This window comes from Chamaea fasciata, unplaced genomic scaffold, assembly GCF_029207755.1.
Source record: "Chamaea fasciata isolate MVZ Bird 193981 ecotype frontalis unplaced genomic scaffold, bChaFas1.0.hap1 SCAF_2, whole genome shotgun sequence".
Lineage (NCBI taxonomy): Eukaryota > Metazoa > Chordata > Aves > Passeriformes > Sylviidae > Chamaea > Chamaea fasciata.
Genome location: NW_027094087.1, coordinates 92203974 through 92220330, shown reverse-complemented (window position 1 = coordinate 92220330; position 16357 = coordinate 92203974).

Genomic DNA, 16357 nt, shown 5'->3' with positions numbered 1-16357 from the left:
AAACAAAAAGAAAAACCCCCACGTTTCCTTCTGGAAAACAGCAATTATTCATTGCATCATCACTAACAATGTAGAAAGCACTGTCCAGGGTACAAAAAATCCCTCAGTTTGCTTGCAATTAACACAGACAAATAATTTCCAAAGGTTTTTCAGCTTTTATTCACAGTTGACTCCTCTTCTGTTACTCCTCTTCTGTTTTTTAATGTTTCAACTTAACTATTATATGCTAATTATTGACTCCTGGGTGTATCAAGTTTTAAAAGAATGAATAGAAAATACTAGAAGAGTATGTGAGGTGTTTCAGGTCCGGGGGGAGGGGAGGTAGACTATGATAGAGGACACAAAAAAGGAGTCTAGTGAAAGAATAGACATAGAAAGGTGTTAGTAGGCTAAAAGAGATAAGGGATGAGTGATTGGAAGTGAAGAAATAGCACATTTGCCTCTGAAAGAAAAACAGAGGCAAATACAGCTGTATTTGATCATTCATATTGGAACTTGTTACCCTTGTTACCCTTGAGCTGTGACTTTGTCAGATGAGATCTTACTGTAAAATGTATAAACACAGAAGCTTTGTTTTATTTCTATGAGATGCTCTTTAAAGATAGTAATCACAATTCATTAATCTAGTAATCACTAGTGATTATTATAAAATAAATGAATCAAATATCTATATTTTGTACAAGCTAAAGAGGCATAAAAATTTCAGGAATATCAGATTAATTTCACTATATTCTTTGATTAGCTGTCAAAATAACAGGGAAAAAATCATTGCTGATGTATATAAGTATCACGTTGCATAGAAGCTGTATTTCTGAGATATGTTCTTCATCAGAAAGATGGTGGAAAATGTTGTTATATGATCAGTTCAAATGCAATACCATGTAGAAAGCAAAGTGTTTTCTTAGCTTGGTTTGAAAATCACTGCTACAACTTAATAATAAAACATAACAATCTAATTTAAGAAGTCAGATTTCAGACTTAGCTGCTCTTCAAATTATTTAACATAAAGTCACATGGTCATCCTCATATTTTAAAAATTATTTTTTTTCCACAAGGCATTCTTCTGTCAGGATTCTCCCTGACTTTTATTATCTCTCTAACAATACAGCAGGATCACCTTTCAGCTCCCAAACTCACTTGATTAACCTGTTGCAGGTAAGAAAGAGACATGAGTTGAAAGGGAGTGAATTTCATAGGGGAGTGAAGGGCACAGGGTAGTGGTGCCTCTTTGCACAGGTGTCCTTTCTTCTGTGAGAACAGCCTCGCTCCACACGCAATTTAGCAGACTGCACAGGCAGCCCACAGCCTGCAAGTCCCTGCTTTCTCATTGAAATAGGTGCCTATTAAAAACATATTTGAATGCTGTATCAGAAAGGGCATCCTTTCTCAATAGATGTGTTGTAGTACAGAGAGAGAGGTAATAGACTGCTTGGAAAGTATCTGTAAAACAAACTATGAAGTGAAACTAACAGATAATACTGCCTAAAGTCCTGTCTCTCTTATACCATCTAACTTCCCCTGCAATTGGTGATGCCCCTTTTATAGAAATATAGATTTTGGAGTATTTTAAAATATAAACATCTGGCTCTATCCTGTGACACACTAGCTATGCTGATCTGATTAAACAAAGCACTCTCGTGCATTCCAAGGCTTCACTGAATTTTCTTTTGTGCTTAAGTTGCACTCTTCAACACTTGTTTGATTTGTACCACAGCTCTCAGCACCTACAAGAGCAAACCTTGAGTGAACTTAAACGTGGTTCCTCCTACATCTGTTAGAATACAGAACAATGGCCAGTTTTGGAATTCTCATACTGACTTGGACATATTTCAAGTAAAGGTGTGAAAATAGATATGTCATCTACCATTTGAAAACACAGAACTCACGGCTTGCTGATCTTTCCTTCCTTAATATTCTCCTTGCTCATTATGTGAAAGATGTAGACTCAGACTCGTCATCTCTTAAGCAGTCTCGTGCTATCCAGATCACAGGCCCCATCCCACTCTTATGTCTCGCTTTGCTCCCAGTGAAAACAATGGCGAAAGGAACAATGAGGATAATGCAGTTGGCATTTTTGCCAGGATATACCAAGAAGACATACAAGACTATGAAGGACTCTTGATTTCCATTTTTTACCAGGTCGACATAATTTTTATCACTGACAATTCCAATTGAGAATTCACTCTGTTACATTTGTATGTGACTAAGCATGAAATACCACTTTAAACTTTAGTTAACTTTAAAAATTGCAAAGCTGAAGTAAATTTGTTTTTTCCTGTTATGAAATGTGAAATAATTATTAAGCTCAGAGGGAAAATGACGCATTACAAAAAACCCTGAATGAAAATATCCAACTAGACTAGTAGGATAGAGAAGAGAGGGAAAGCAGGCAGAAGCTCAAAATGTTAAACAGCTGTTCAGGGTTATAGCAGGACGTATGGTGGCCAGGCTGGACCTGGAAGCACGGGGAGGATGCCTAGCTAAGGACAGAGAAGAGAAGGAGGGTGGAGGGAGGGCAACACAGCCATCTGTCAGACTCAAGCTGTGGTGGGAACTCCTCAGTGGGTAAAAAGGTTCCCCTCCACCTCCTCCTGCCCCAACCCCCAATGAGTCCCAGGGCTTGCTCAACTCTGTGGGCAGTTCCCCCTCAGGCCCAAGTGCAGAGTCTCCATTTTGGGTTGAGCTCAAGGATTGGGCATGCTGAGGGCTGCAGTAACCTGGAGCAACATGACTGTGAAGTCCACAGCCAGGTGGAACTATCTGTAATTTTCACACTGACTTGAAGTGACAAAGAAGTATACTGGAAGCACTGTGAAAGACGTAGACTGGTTTTTAAGGATACCTTACAAACATTTTCAGTATAGAGCCTAGAAATTTTTGCAGTCACTCCGCAGTTAATCCAGGGCACCATTGATGAAGTTAGTGTATTCACACTAATGTGATAGTAAAATTTGGTTCCCTGTGGACATGTCTCCCATCCATTCATCCTGTTTGCTACTGCTCCATCCCATCTCCCCTGAAATGATGGATTTCATTAAATTGAAAACATCTCTCCTCATGGTGTCATCACAAGCACCATAATGTGCCTGTGTTGTATTGCCAAGCATTGCTTAGCAACGGGACCCTGTGTTCTGCCAACTTTCTTTTCACGCTGTCAGTCTGAATTTAACCGAACTTGCTGTGTTGTGTTTCAGAGGACTGGCTACATGTCAGTAACGTGACTGATGAATGCTGCAAATATACAAACAAAAACTGGCACTGACCCCCTGTATTTAATAAATAGAGAGTGTGAATTTCAAGAAGTCACTTTCGATTCACTTATTCAAAGGCAAATTGTTTACAATCATGATAATTCATCTTGATAAATCCTCATAAAACACTAACCAATTGGAAAGTATAATTAGACACTTTCAGTTTTGAAACTACATTCAGTAGGACCCTATGGCTCAGCCATCTACATCTACCAGTCAAGAACCACTGTTGTAGTAAAAATCACCAGACATTTATCACTTAGTTAAATAAAGTGTTGAAATTTTTGAAGGTTTACATTCGCAAAATCACCTATTCACTTAAAATATTGTCTCTTAAATAAGTTATATGGAGTTGGAATGAATGGCTCTGGAGAATCGGATTGTGTTCCCATGCCACCATGAGCAGAAGACTTCTCTAGGCAATGCTCAGAACACTGTAAAATTGGATGGAGATGCAGATATCCTGAAAAACACCAGCTTTTGCAAAACTGAGTTCATTGCTCACTGCTTCAGTCTGGTTGAACAGCTCCAGGTCTAGCTCACTACCTTTCAAGTTCAACATATTTGAGAAGCCCAAGCTGCTCTTAGTTTAAAATCATATGGTGGAATATTCTGCTGATAAATTGACCTGGTTCAACTTATTCTTAGCCAAATTCCATTAGCTGGAGATCTGAAAGATTTGATTGTGAAAGGCTTTGTCAGAGACATCAAATTAGCATTTATATATTTCCATTTTGACACAACTTTGATTATTTTAATCGAGTTGATGGAAAATGCTTCTCTAATTGTTTTTAGAAGAAAGAAATAGAGGTATACACATGTATATAAGACAAGCATCATTGCTGTCTTGGGCACAGAAAATATGAAATGTTAATAGCATAGCAGCCAAAAAAGAAAATTCATTACAAAGATAAGTAGCAGCATACTCATACTTAGGTGTCATCTGTAAATTCAGTCAATGAAATATTGGGGTTGTGTCGTCTGAAATGCACTACAGTATGCAAAGCAGCCATATGGGGATGCAAATATCACAAAAGACCCAGATGAATTTTGTGCCTTTCTGAAGAAGCTGCTGGAGCCCATACAGAATTCCAGAAAGGACATGTTTAGGCTAAATGAAGGATCCCTAGATATCTACAGGGAGGATATCTGCAATAGACCCACATAAGATTTAGATTAAGATCTTTAATTTAAACTTTTTTTGTGCTTTGTCTATATACAATTACCTATTCATGGTTATCTACATGCAATCCAGAGCCTTCCTACAGTACTAAAGGAACATGTACAGAGGCTTAATTGCCCAAAGGTAGTGCCTCTGATGAAATATCTTTCTCATATCCTGTATCATCTAGCTCTGTGCAACTGTCTTGGATACCCTCAAATGTCAAAAATGGCACTACGTACCTGTGTTTTGGCAAAGGAATCCCATCTTTTGTATCTCGGGTGTATTACTCCACCCACAATGTTTGCCTGCTGGGAGGATTTTCTGTCAGTCAGTAAATATTCTCTATTAGAAACACACTTGTGTGATGTAGCTTTTAGTGCCACTCCTATGCCGCCTTAGAAAGTTGAGGAAAAGAAAAGCAATGTTGAGGTTTTCTAGGCTATAGAAGATTCCAACTAAAGGCTTGGATAAATCATGAATGGGAATGGTTCTGATACATTTTGGAAAACCCTTGGGCTCTTTCTCAATGCCTGTAATAGAGGCCTCTCATAGACAATTATTCAACTATTTAATTCACCAATTACTGAGAGCTCCTGGGGACAAAATTCTAGACACACAATATTGCTGCTGATGCAGGATTGAAACAGAAATCCATCAAGGATTCAAGAGCTAATGAGAAGATTTTGAGCATACAATGAATTTGTTCTTGCCAGGTAGATAATTTCTCCCAAAATATGTTTCCAGGGCCTGTATTACCCAAGATTGAGATGACCACTGTCATTCATGAAATGAATTTGTTTTTTCTTGGGAACCGACCTAGACACAAAATAGGAATAGGGATAAAGAACAACTGAGCAATAATGGCTAGGAACTATCTACTAGGCTTATTTTACTTTTCAGACAGGCATGAACCAGTCTGCAAGGAACAAGTTAGGCATGTTTGCTACAAATCTTGAAAATTACAATGGAGCTTTGGTAAATTCACTAAAAATTATGCCAAAGTGTTCCTACATCGTTTCATTGTTCCTACATCCTACATTGTTTCAAAATGTGATCATTTATAATTTTGATAAGAAGACCTTTTTCATCAAATATCCCTTGTTCACTCTTCCTGGAGCCTTTTCCACAAATATTACTACTGATAGGATTTTCTCCTTTCCCAGTCGTCTTATACTCCTCCAAGACTGATATTTCTGTGGGTTCTGTTTTTCTGGAACAAGTTACTGTGCTATCAAGTGTAATAATTATAATTATAGTTATAATTGTGTAACTGAAGAAAGTCTACTTGTACATGGAACATATGAGTTGCAATACTTGTGAGGGTACAGGCTGTTCAGAGGCAGAAATTATGATCTCATTTCTGACTTCTTGTACAGCCTTACAACTTTCTGGCAATCTAGTATATTATAAACTCATACCTGTGTCTCTTCAAAGACTTTATTCAACCCTTATTTTACATATGTACTTTGCTTGTTGGTTTCTTTATTTTTCTAATTCTTAGCTACAGAACTTTGGACTACATTCATTGATTTTCATTAGATTTCTATTCAAGAGCGACTTCAGTTCAAATCTTACTTTTAGCTCCTCTTATGCTGCCACCTCATTCTAGTTATGCTCACACTTCTAATCATGTAGGGTTTTGGTAGAAAGATTCTCTAGACCCCTAGATGCCCTTAGTTGCTTAATGTATGTACCTAGGTTTCTAGGTCTCCTCACACTTTAAGCAAGGGAGAATACCTATTTAATGCAAAGAGTGTTGGGAATGCTCTATGGAACATCCATCACTCACAATGCTTGTAGGTATTGCATTACATTGCATTTCTGAGGTGCCTTCCACTCTTTCCAGATTGATTGCAATTGGCCATTTCATTCAGTATTTATTTGGCAGGTACTAAGAGGTAGTGTGATCAGTTAAGTTCTACATCCTTAGGAAATCAGATCAGACATTTAATAGATCTAGATGGGGACCTGAAGAAAACCCCCATATCCTGGGCTTAAACATTTCCAGAGCCTGGTAAAATCTGGATTCGCTTCTGACATTCACAGCCAGCTCACAGCTTTATAATAAGCTAAAACAAAAACTCAGAGTTTGAATATTTCCTAATTTGGGAACATTTTTGCTTATGCCAAATGTGTGACTCAGACCATTTCTAGCTAATTCTAGGAGTGGAGAATGTTATCATTTCTTTCATATGGCCATGTGATGTCCAGAGAGAAGCACAGAGACTCTTCTTTTCCTGTAATTGATACATACAGAAATACTTTAAAGCCCAAAAGTAATATAAATGGAATCTAAAGAACAGATAAAACTTGATCAATATTGTTAAATGTTGCTTACTACTTCTGACCTAAGCATATGCCAGCAGGCTAAGAAACCACTGGCTAATCTGTCAAAAGCTGAATTAAAGAAACAGTTTGATTTTATGGTAAGCACTCAGAAAATAATAATTAAAACAAAACAAAAAACAAACAAAAAAAAAAATCCCAAAAAAACCTGTCTGAATATTTCAGCCTTTCTCTGATACAAATGTATCAGACAAATAATGACCTATTTCAACAGTCTCTCACACACATACATGCAAATATCCCTTCCTATTTCACTCCTTACTAATTTGAATTTAAGGTGAGACCCCTAAACACCTACACTGCAGTTATGGAAGCACTATCTCAGATAACTGCAATAAACTAGGTTTTGTACCTATATCCATCTTCTTGCTGTACCACTGAGCTTTGAGCAGGCTAATTTACTCAATTTTTCAATGACAGACAGAAGGGGAGGGGAGGGGAGGGGAGGGGAGGGGAGGGGAGGGGAGGGGAGGGGAGGGGAGGGGAGGGGAGGGGAGGGGAGGGGAGGGGAGGGGAGGGGAGGGGAGGGGAGGGGGAGGGGAGGGGAGGGGAGGGGAGAGGGGAGGGAGAGGGGAGGAGAGGGGAGGAGAGGGGAGGGGAGGGGAGGGGAGGGGAGGAGAGGAGAGGAGAGGAGAGGAGAGGAGAGGAGAGGAGAGGAGAGGAGAGGAGAGGAGAGGAGAGGAGAGGAGAGGAGAGGAGAGGAGAGGAGAGGAGAGGAGAGGAGAGGAGAGGAGAGGAGAGGAGAGGAGAGGAGAGGAGAGGAGAGGAGAGGAGAGGAGAGGAGAGGAGAGGAGAGGAGAGGAGAGGAGAGGAGAGGAGAGGAGAGGAGAGGAGAGGAGAGGAGAGGAGAGGAGAGGAGAGGAGAGGAGAGGAGAGGAGAGGAGAGGAGAGGAGAGGAGAGGAGAGGAGAGGAGAGGAGAGGAGAGGAGAGGAGAGGAGAGGAGAGGAGAGGAGAGGAGAGGAGAGGAGAGGAGAGACTTGAGCTTGAGTTTGGAAAGGAACTCTGTGGATGTGGTCCTCTGATCTTTGTACACAAGTAAAGAACATCGAAAAGGCAATATTCCACACTTATTTCTGACCTATTGGGAGGTCCTCTCACAGATTTCTAAGCATAGGCTGCCCTTAGCTCCACAAATTCTCCCTGAAACTTTCTTCAGGACTTAGAAAATGCTTCTTTTAATCCAAAAGTTAAAAGTCATTAAATCTTTATTATGTCTTTCCCTGAAATTCTTTTTCTAGCCTGAAAAGCTATTGCCCTTATAAGAATTTTTATGGACCCATGATGCATCCATCTGTGGGACAAATTGGAGTGGATAATTTTGGTTTTGAAGCACAAACTTGCTGGTACAGAAAGTCTCCTTTACTGACCCAATTTCATTAACTGAGCCTGTAGGATGGCAGTGCATAGAGGATTTTTGTTCTGCTGAATGGGAATATACCAACAATTTTCTGTGTAAAAACAATATTCATATTTGATGCTGGTCATCTTCACATGAATGGCATTCAGATATATGCAAAAAAATAATTTACTGGCAAGTCAATAGTACCAACCACTCTTAAACACAGAGTGGACTTGAACAGCTCAAATAGTCATCATACACACCCTCAACTGTGTCAGTTTATAAAGGGAAACCACAAAACGTGATCATGTACGAGCATTTTGCCTTGACAGGCTTTATACAATACAGGGGAGAGGCACTGCTTAAACACTTCTTCACAGCCAAATATTTTACTAAGTGTTTAAAATGAAGTTGATGGGGAGGAAAAAAACCTACTCCTTAAGAATATCTGTATAATCTGTTTTGGTGTTCGTAGACTTTGACACAGTTATATTAAAGCACACCTTTACCTGAAACATGGATGATAGCCAACCTTTTAAGGGAATACGTTGTTAAGTAATTGTTTTTTACTGTAAATAAACTTAGAGGACTGCAACAGCTCCTTTAGCAACTCTTACAGAAGTTAGTAGCTTCGCAAACTCTCCTCCAGTGACTGGAATGCTTCAGCAATCTTGTTCGTGTGATAATTTTACTGAATCTTGCTTTATCTGATCCTAAATAGATCCTGATGGCTATAGCATTTATGCATTTTCCATGCCTTTTCTTTTTAACATGTTTTTTAGCTGCTGATGGAAGTACAGTGGTAATTTTAATCTGTTACCTGTTCAAAGCACTTTTCCAAAACTATTTATCTCTACTCTGAAATGCCCAAACCCCCATGTGTAACCATAGGCATAAGCCCCTGATTCAGAGCATAGCTCTATCATCATGCAGCAGGGAGAGGAACCTGTCTCAGATGAGACAAACTATAGAAGTCTACTGACTCAGAAAAAAATGTTTTGCAACTGGATTTTTGTCTTTTCATTCTTGTGAACAAGAGATACATTTTTTATTAGTGTGAGGTCAACTGCAATGATACCAAAATGTAGAAAAGGAAACGTTTCTACTGGACATTCCAAAAGAAAAATAAGATTTCAATAAGCTCTTGTAGTATCCCTATGGATGGCATCACATGGATGCTGTTCTGTAACTTTTTATAGCATGAAGCGTAGGAGTTATGGAATATGTATGCTTTTAGTAGCCCATTGCCAGGAAGAAGCACTGTACAGTAGAACTTAGAATAAACCCAAATAAAATTTCTTCAAGAAGTCACACATAAAAAATTTTATGTCATTACTCTCTCCAAAATTATCAATTATCACGTATTGATTCATAGTATAAATGCAATTTTCTACATGCACATATAAGCTCAGCATAAAAAATTTATGGGTGCAAGTTTACCATTTTACCAACTGGTCTCTTTTGGACTGGTATAATAAGCTAGACCTCACAGAAATGTGATTCTTTTCAGTTGAAAACTCTGAAAAAAAATTGAGCTTTTTTATTTTTTAATTTGAATGCAAGAGTGATTTGACCTAGTGTAATAAAATCTAAAGGAAGCATAAGACCACTCCAGTGCTGAGCTATTGAACCTGTTCCATACACAAACTATTAACTAAATTAAAGGCATCTGAAGTCCTTGAAATCAGGATAAGGAAAAACCCACTCTATTTCAAAAAGATTTTCAAATGTAATAGCTTCTGAAGTTTGTTCTAAATCCACTGAATCACCTCATCGTTTCATCGCTTTCTCAAAGTCTCATATTTTAACTTTTTATGGTTTTTTATGAGCCCAGATCATTTCTCTTTAAGACAATGACGGGTGCTGCTTTGTGACCTCACTGACATTGGAACAGCTCAGTTTTCTTCAAGTTACTTTTGATCCACAGAGCTCATCCTTTAATATATTCTAGAAAGCATTCACAAAACTGCACTGACTTAATGACTTTTCATAATCATGTCCTTTTTTTTTTTTTTAAAGTAACTTTAGGGTTTTTCTTAACCTGTGCTCTCCTATACTTCAGCTCAGATCACATGTTTAGGGTCATTTTATAATCGTCTGATCAGTGGCAGATTGCTACTGGCACATATCAATACTGCCTGAAAAGGACCTGGTAGCAGAAACTTCTGCATTCTACTTATTGTCAGGAGCTCAGCATCACTCTGAGCACCAGTGATAATCCCAGTCAGCAACAAACCTTCCATAAAGATGGAGATCAAACAAGGAGCAACATCCCTCCCAGAGAAAAAGGACATTCTTCTCTGGATAGGCAGCACCAGCAACACTGAATGACAAAAATTAACTCAGCATGGATGAAGCACCGGATGATTGTGTCACAGGAAGGAGAGTCAGAGAGCTGCGTCAGCTTGTCCATGTAGGTGTCGTAGGTGTTGTTGCAGAGAAGTGAGGTCAGAGATGGCGGTGTCGTAGCAGAGGATGACTAAGATGAGTAGGGGAGGAGCTCCCCATTGCAGGTGGCTCAGCAGAGAATAAGGACAGCAAGTTTTGATGTTTGTGTGGAGTGTTGCATCTTCTGCGGAAGAAAAAGCCTAGCAAGCCCTGGCAGAAGTCTCTAGGAAATGAATGGAGGGAGGTGTCTTTGGTGTGTGGGAGGTTATGTGAGGAGCTGTGGGGGAACAAGGAGAAAGGAGTCTGAGGCAAGCAACGTGAGTCACAGCACCCACCACGATGAACGTGAAAAGGCAGTAAGCAAGCCTAAGACTACACATGAATATTCACAGAGAGGAGGTGGGAGAAAAGCTGAATGACTAAACTACAAGTGTTCAAGATTTACCAAATGCAGTGTGCCGTGCCTCAGCCTGAGAATTTTATTTTTTGTCATGGGTTTCAACACCCAGTATCTTAATCTGCCAGCAACTTTCACAGCTGCACCACATTCTCAGAAGGGCTGCCTGGAGCATGCCCATGGAAGCATTTCCCCATTTTACTCAATGCAGAGCTCCTTCTGAGTGTTCTCCAACATTATTCCCATCTGGTGTGTCTGAGAACAGGCTTTCTTACAGCAGACATGCAGTGGTTGGATGGCAAAATGATCATGTGAGAAAATACATCCCCTTTGGTAACACAGTCAGTGGGCTGTGAATACCAAGTATGTCCCCACTCACATGGCAAGAGGCCCTTAGTGGGCCAAACATTTTAAAGGATCAGAAGTGGTTTTATTAAAGTTTTGGGGGCTTTTACCATCCTGGTGCTTATTAATCATCTCAACCAGATGGATGGAAGGTGAAAGCTGTTACAATCTGAATGTTACTGTTGAAGAGGGTTTTGTGAAATGAGCTGGGGCACTCAGCCAAGCTCCAAGTGAAAATGTGTCAGCAGTGCAATTGACACCTGAGCTGTTAATTTTAGTTGCCAGTGACTGCAGCGTATTTTGCATCATGGTGTTCTTTCTGCTGTAAAGAAATTTTCGCTGCACAAAAGATCTGTGTACAGAAATACACAGTTTTCACTGGCTTTATTCAAAGTCAGAATTTAAATAATAAACATCTCTATAGGAATTGCATGTGTTGCAATATGTAGAACAGAAACTCAACGTACCATTTATTTTTGCCAGCAAGTAGATTGAACCATGCCTCCATATTGGGTAACTTTGCTGAAGCATGCAATCATTTTTCTTAAATCACTGATTCTAAAACTGGTACACAAATCTTTAACAGAATTAGGCTCAATGCTACAGTCCCAGAATCAGGCATCTGAATGCTTTTCTTTGCACAGGAGTCAGATGTACTCCACTGAGTGAATTGTTACTTAAAGCAGGAATGTGTCACAAGTAATTCAACAGATACCATCCAGCACCAAAACCATGATGCATTGAAGAATCAGGCCAAATATTTCTGGACAGACTAATTTTTCACAATTATTTTGAACTTTTCAAAAAGAAAAAGAAAAAGAAAAAGAAAAAGGAAAAAAAAAAAAAAAGAAAAGAAAAGAAAAGAAAAAAAAAAAAAAAAAAAAAAAAAAAAAAAAAAAAAAACAACCTTTGGGACCAAAACCTGATAGGAGTAAATGCAAGAGATGTTAGAACACAAAATTCTGTTCATTAAGTTAACATATTTCTGTGGGATTGTATATGTTCTATGTTGACATAATTTTGGCCAAATTTTAAAGTATATTAGCCTGTCCAGTCATAATTTAAGGATTATCTCAAAACTATTAGGTGTTCATATTTATTTCATCTTATTTGTCAAGACCATTATTGGTAGTTTAAACTTACAAGCCTAATCAGTACATAAAAATCACATATCTGTAATAAATGTAACTAGTATACAATGGAAACGTTTTAATCAAGGCAGCCAGCAGTATATCACTCCTTTATTGATATCTTGCTATTAATAGCACTGTTAACAGCTCCAGCTGTCAGAGACATTGAGGTTTCCATAAAGTGAATCCATTTGCAGATTTAGCAGCATTTATCTCAAATGACATTCAATTGGGTCAAGGCTACAGGCAGTGGGTCCCACACCTCTGCTCCCCTTTTCCTTCTGACTCTGCTTTGTGTATCCTTGACTGCCCTCATACAAGGGCTTCCCTCACATGGGAGCCAGTGTTAGGGAGGACTGATATGCACTCAAATCTTACTCTGACATGAATTTGGGATGCGGCCAAAGTGACCTCAGAGCTGGGACTCATTTACAGTTTCTCAGTACAGGCACAGTCCCTGTTAGCTTTCCCTCTGATTCTTTGAGTTAATCTTCTTTTTCTCATTCTTCCACAGGTTTCCTGCTTCATTAAGTCATTTTCCCAAATTGTTTCCAGCATATTCATTATTCCTTGTGGTAATCTACTCTAACACTTTATTTTTTCAACTGTTTGGACTTGACTGCATGTTGCCATTTGATTCAAGAGGGGATTTAGATGGGTTCTTTCTCCTATATGTGTGTGTGAGTTTAATAGTTGTTCTTTCATGTGGATTCCTCTGAGAGTCACTACTTTTTCAAGAGTAAATCACACTCTGCATAACAATCATAGCTGTCTATTTGGAGAATTTCTGCATGATTGAAAAATGTGTGCATTCCTGAGTTCTCAGTCCTGCCATTCAGCTCCTTACCCTTCTTTCTCTCCCCTCCAAGGGTCTTTCCTCTCCTGGAGCCATCCCATCTTTTCACCTCACATTGCAGAACTTTCAAAATCCTTGTCAGAGGAGGAAATTTGGGAGTTGAGAATGTATTGCTCTGTACCGTGTACAAAATACACCCTGGGTTTTTCACCAAGGGAACTAATTTGGAATGAGCTTCCTACCAGGATGGATCTTAGAATAGCATTTTTTTTTTCTCCAGTAGAAATCTCATAAGTGCATTTTACAGTAAAATCTTAGCCACTCTGTTTAGGTTCACCACAAGTTTTAGTTAGGTTCCTTTTTATTTTCAGTGAAACCTGTGTCAATATGATTTTCACATTCTCCAAGAAATGTATTGCAGGAATATGTAAGGTAGAAGTCAGGCAATATAGTACCCAGTGTAATTTGCAAGGCACAAACACTGCAATTCCACACACACACACAAACCCCCATATAGACATACACACATGCACACATGCACACAGAGACAATTATTATGACTCCATAAACTCTGGGCTGAGAACAGTTGACACAGAAGGAAATGAGACATAAAAAATTCTCTGGTAGTACTCCAGTACTGCAAAGAGAGCTACAGCTGTCTCCCCTCTGATTCCCCAAAGATGCCTGCATTTCTCCAGATTATTTTAGTAAGTAGCACTAGCACATGCCTTGCTGGATTGCTCTTAGCTTTGTCACAGAGGTAACTCTCTGATATCAGGACTTCTTGAGGAAGTCTCTTGCCTGGTTTCATCAGAACTCCCTCTACAACTCCAGCTCTTCAAGGAAGACAGTATTTACAGATGTGTGGTCACAGGTCCTCAGACCCCACTAAAAGAAATTAGACACAGCAGTAAACCACTAGTAACAGTGATATTGTGATATCTAACTCAGATTGCAATGTGAAGACATAAGGAATACAAGATGCATGCCTGGTAGGTAAGACCATGCCATTTTCAGGGTATTTCAAGATTGAGAAAATATGAAGACACTCCTGAACCCTCAAATAAAGATATTATGTTTGCTAACATGGAAATAATACAGATAAGAATAAATTTCTATTGATTTTCCTGTGTAAAAAGTTCTATACTTGTAATTCGCAGACCATTCAAACAACAGAGTCAGTCTTAGCCTAATACCTATAAAACAGGTTTTGCATTTCAAGGCCACATTGGACAAGGAATTAACCAACCTGGTTTACTGGAAGATGTACCTACCCATGGGAAGCTGGAACTGGATGATCTTTAAGGTCCCTTCCAACCCAGACCATTCTGTGAGTCTATGAGTCTACAAATGTGCGAGGTTTTAAAAAATAAAAATAAAAATATATTTTTTTAAAAAATAGGAGAACAGGAAAATTTTGTGGAATTTCAAAAGACTTTTGCAAAACATGACTGGATGCCTCAGGTCAGAGAAAAATCTTCTACCCCAAGGATTAAGAGAAAGAGGTTTTCATTAAAAGAGAGAACAAATAAAAAGAAATATGAAAATGAACGGCCAGGACATTAAAAAAAAAAAAAAAAAAAAAAAGGTGAATAGTATCTTGAATTTTTCACTCCTTTCCTCCTTCCAATAGCCTTTTACATACACCACAGGGAAATTGCCTGGCTAGAGCAAAATGGTTTCCAATAAGACCCTTGGGACCACCGTTAGGTCCCTCCAGACCTCATTGCTGAGAATGTTTTACCATCCTGGTGTTCAAGTAGCCTAACAGGGAAGTATGTTGGTTCACTGCAGCTCTGTACCATTTCTTGGTGGCAAGTTATTGAGTTAAATCTCCCTCATCCTTTAATTTAAACTCTTATTGTTTGCAGTTCTCACTGTTCTAAATGTTCTAAATGTTCTCAGTGTTTGCAGCTTTGGCACTGCTTGTACCAAGTGCACCACAGGGACAATAAAGTCATGTTTTCTGAAATTACAAGGCACTTTTATTTTTGCCTTTTTGCCAAAGTCCTGCTGTAGTATCCACAAACTACACAGAGCAGATACTTACCTGATGGCAAACCCTTCACTCCTGCAAACCCAGGTGATGAAATAAACTGTGCCTTTCAATCTAAAGATCCACAACATTCAGGATTTGTGACAGCACACAGGTAAAATGCCTACAATAGGCCTATACCTCTTCTACAGCCAAAAATATCTTCAGATCACAGCAAAAACTGAAAATTCCCACTCTTTCTCAAAACAGGTGTAAAATACATTCTTCATGCTGAGTCCTGGCAGCAAAAACAGTGTTCAGGATGTCTTGATAGCTTCTATTCCCCTGCTTGCAGATTTTTGGCATACTTTTCTTCCCTTATTCTCACAGCTGTTGTGTAGAAAACAAACAGTAGTCATTTGAAAATGGTGTTATTCAGCTATCTCAAGGCTAAGGTCTGCCAGCTACTTCTAAATTTCTCAGAGGTACACTTCAGTCTCATTCCACCTCTGCCTAGACTGCAGGAGGAAATTCGTTCCTAGAAAAGCATCCTCAGTACAAAGTTCTTCACCTAGAGTTATAGATGGCAAGAAGGGTTTCCCAGATAAAATATAAAAGAATGATGACAACAATTATGTTCACATCCTTAACCACACAAAGCAAATAATTTTGTTCTCACTGGATTTCTAGAAAGTTTGCTATCCTATTATTAGGAAGTTTTCTTGTGCATCGTGTTCACATTAGTAAGTCTATCTATCTGGTCATTCAGAACAAAAGGGAATAAACCTTTTATTCCATACTCTGTGGAAAGCAGAAATTAAGTCCTTGCATTTCCTTTCACACAGTGAAAAACACTAGTCATGTAAAGCCATCAAGAATTCCCTGAGGACATGTAGACCTCAGAGCCTTTTTAATAATGCTACATATGATCATCTGAACAGGTCCTTGATTAGGACTGTGGACTGCAAGCTTCCATGTGGAGAATTAGTCTCTTAATGGTGAATGGAGGTGCTACCAACAGGTGAAAAAGTTGAGAATGCAGAGAGCTAACTAATGATTGTTGATTGTTTAGGGATGTCAAATATAAATAAACAAACAAACAAATAAATAAATAGATAAGCTTGCAGCAGAAATTAACCATGACCATGTGGGAGAACAATAATGCAACTTTCTAAAGAGTATTTCCATCTTATTTTTGGCTAATTTCCCCTAATTTCTAATAAA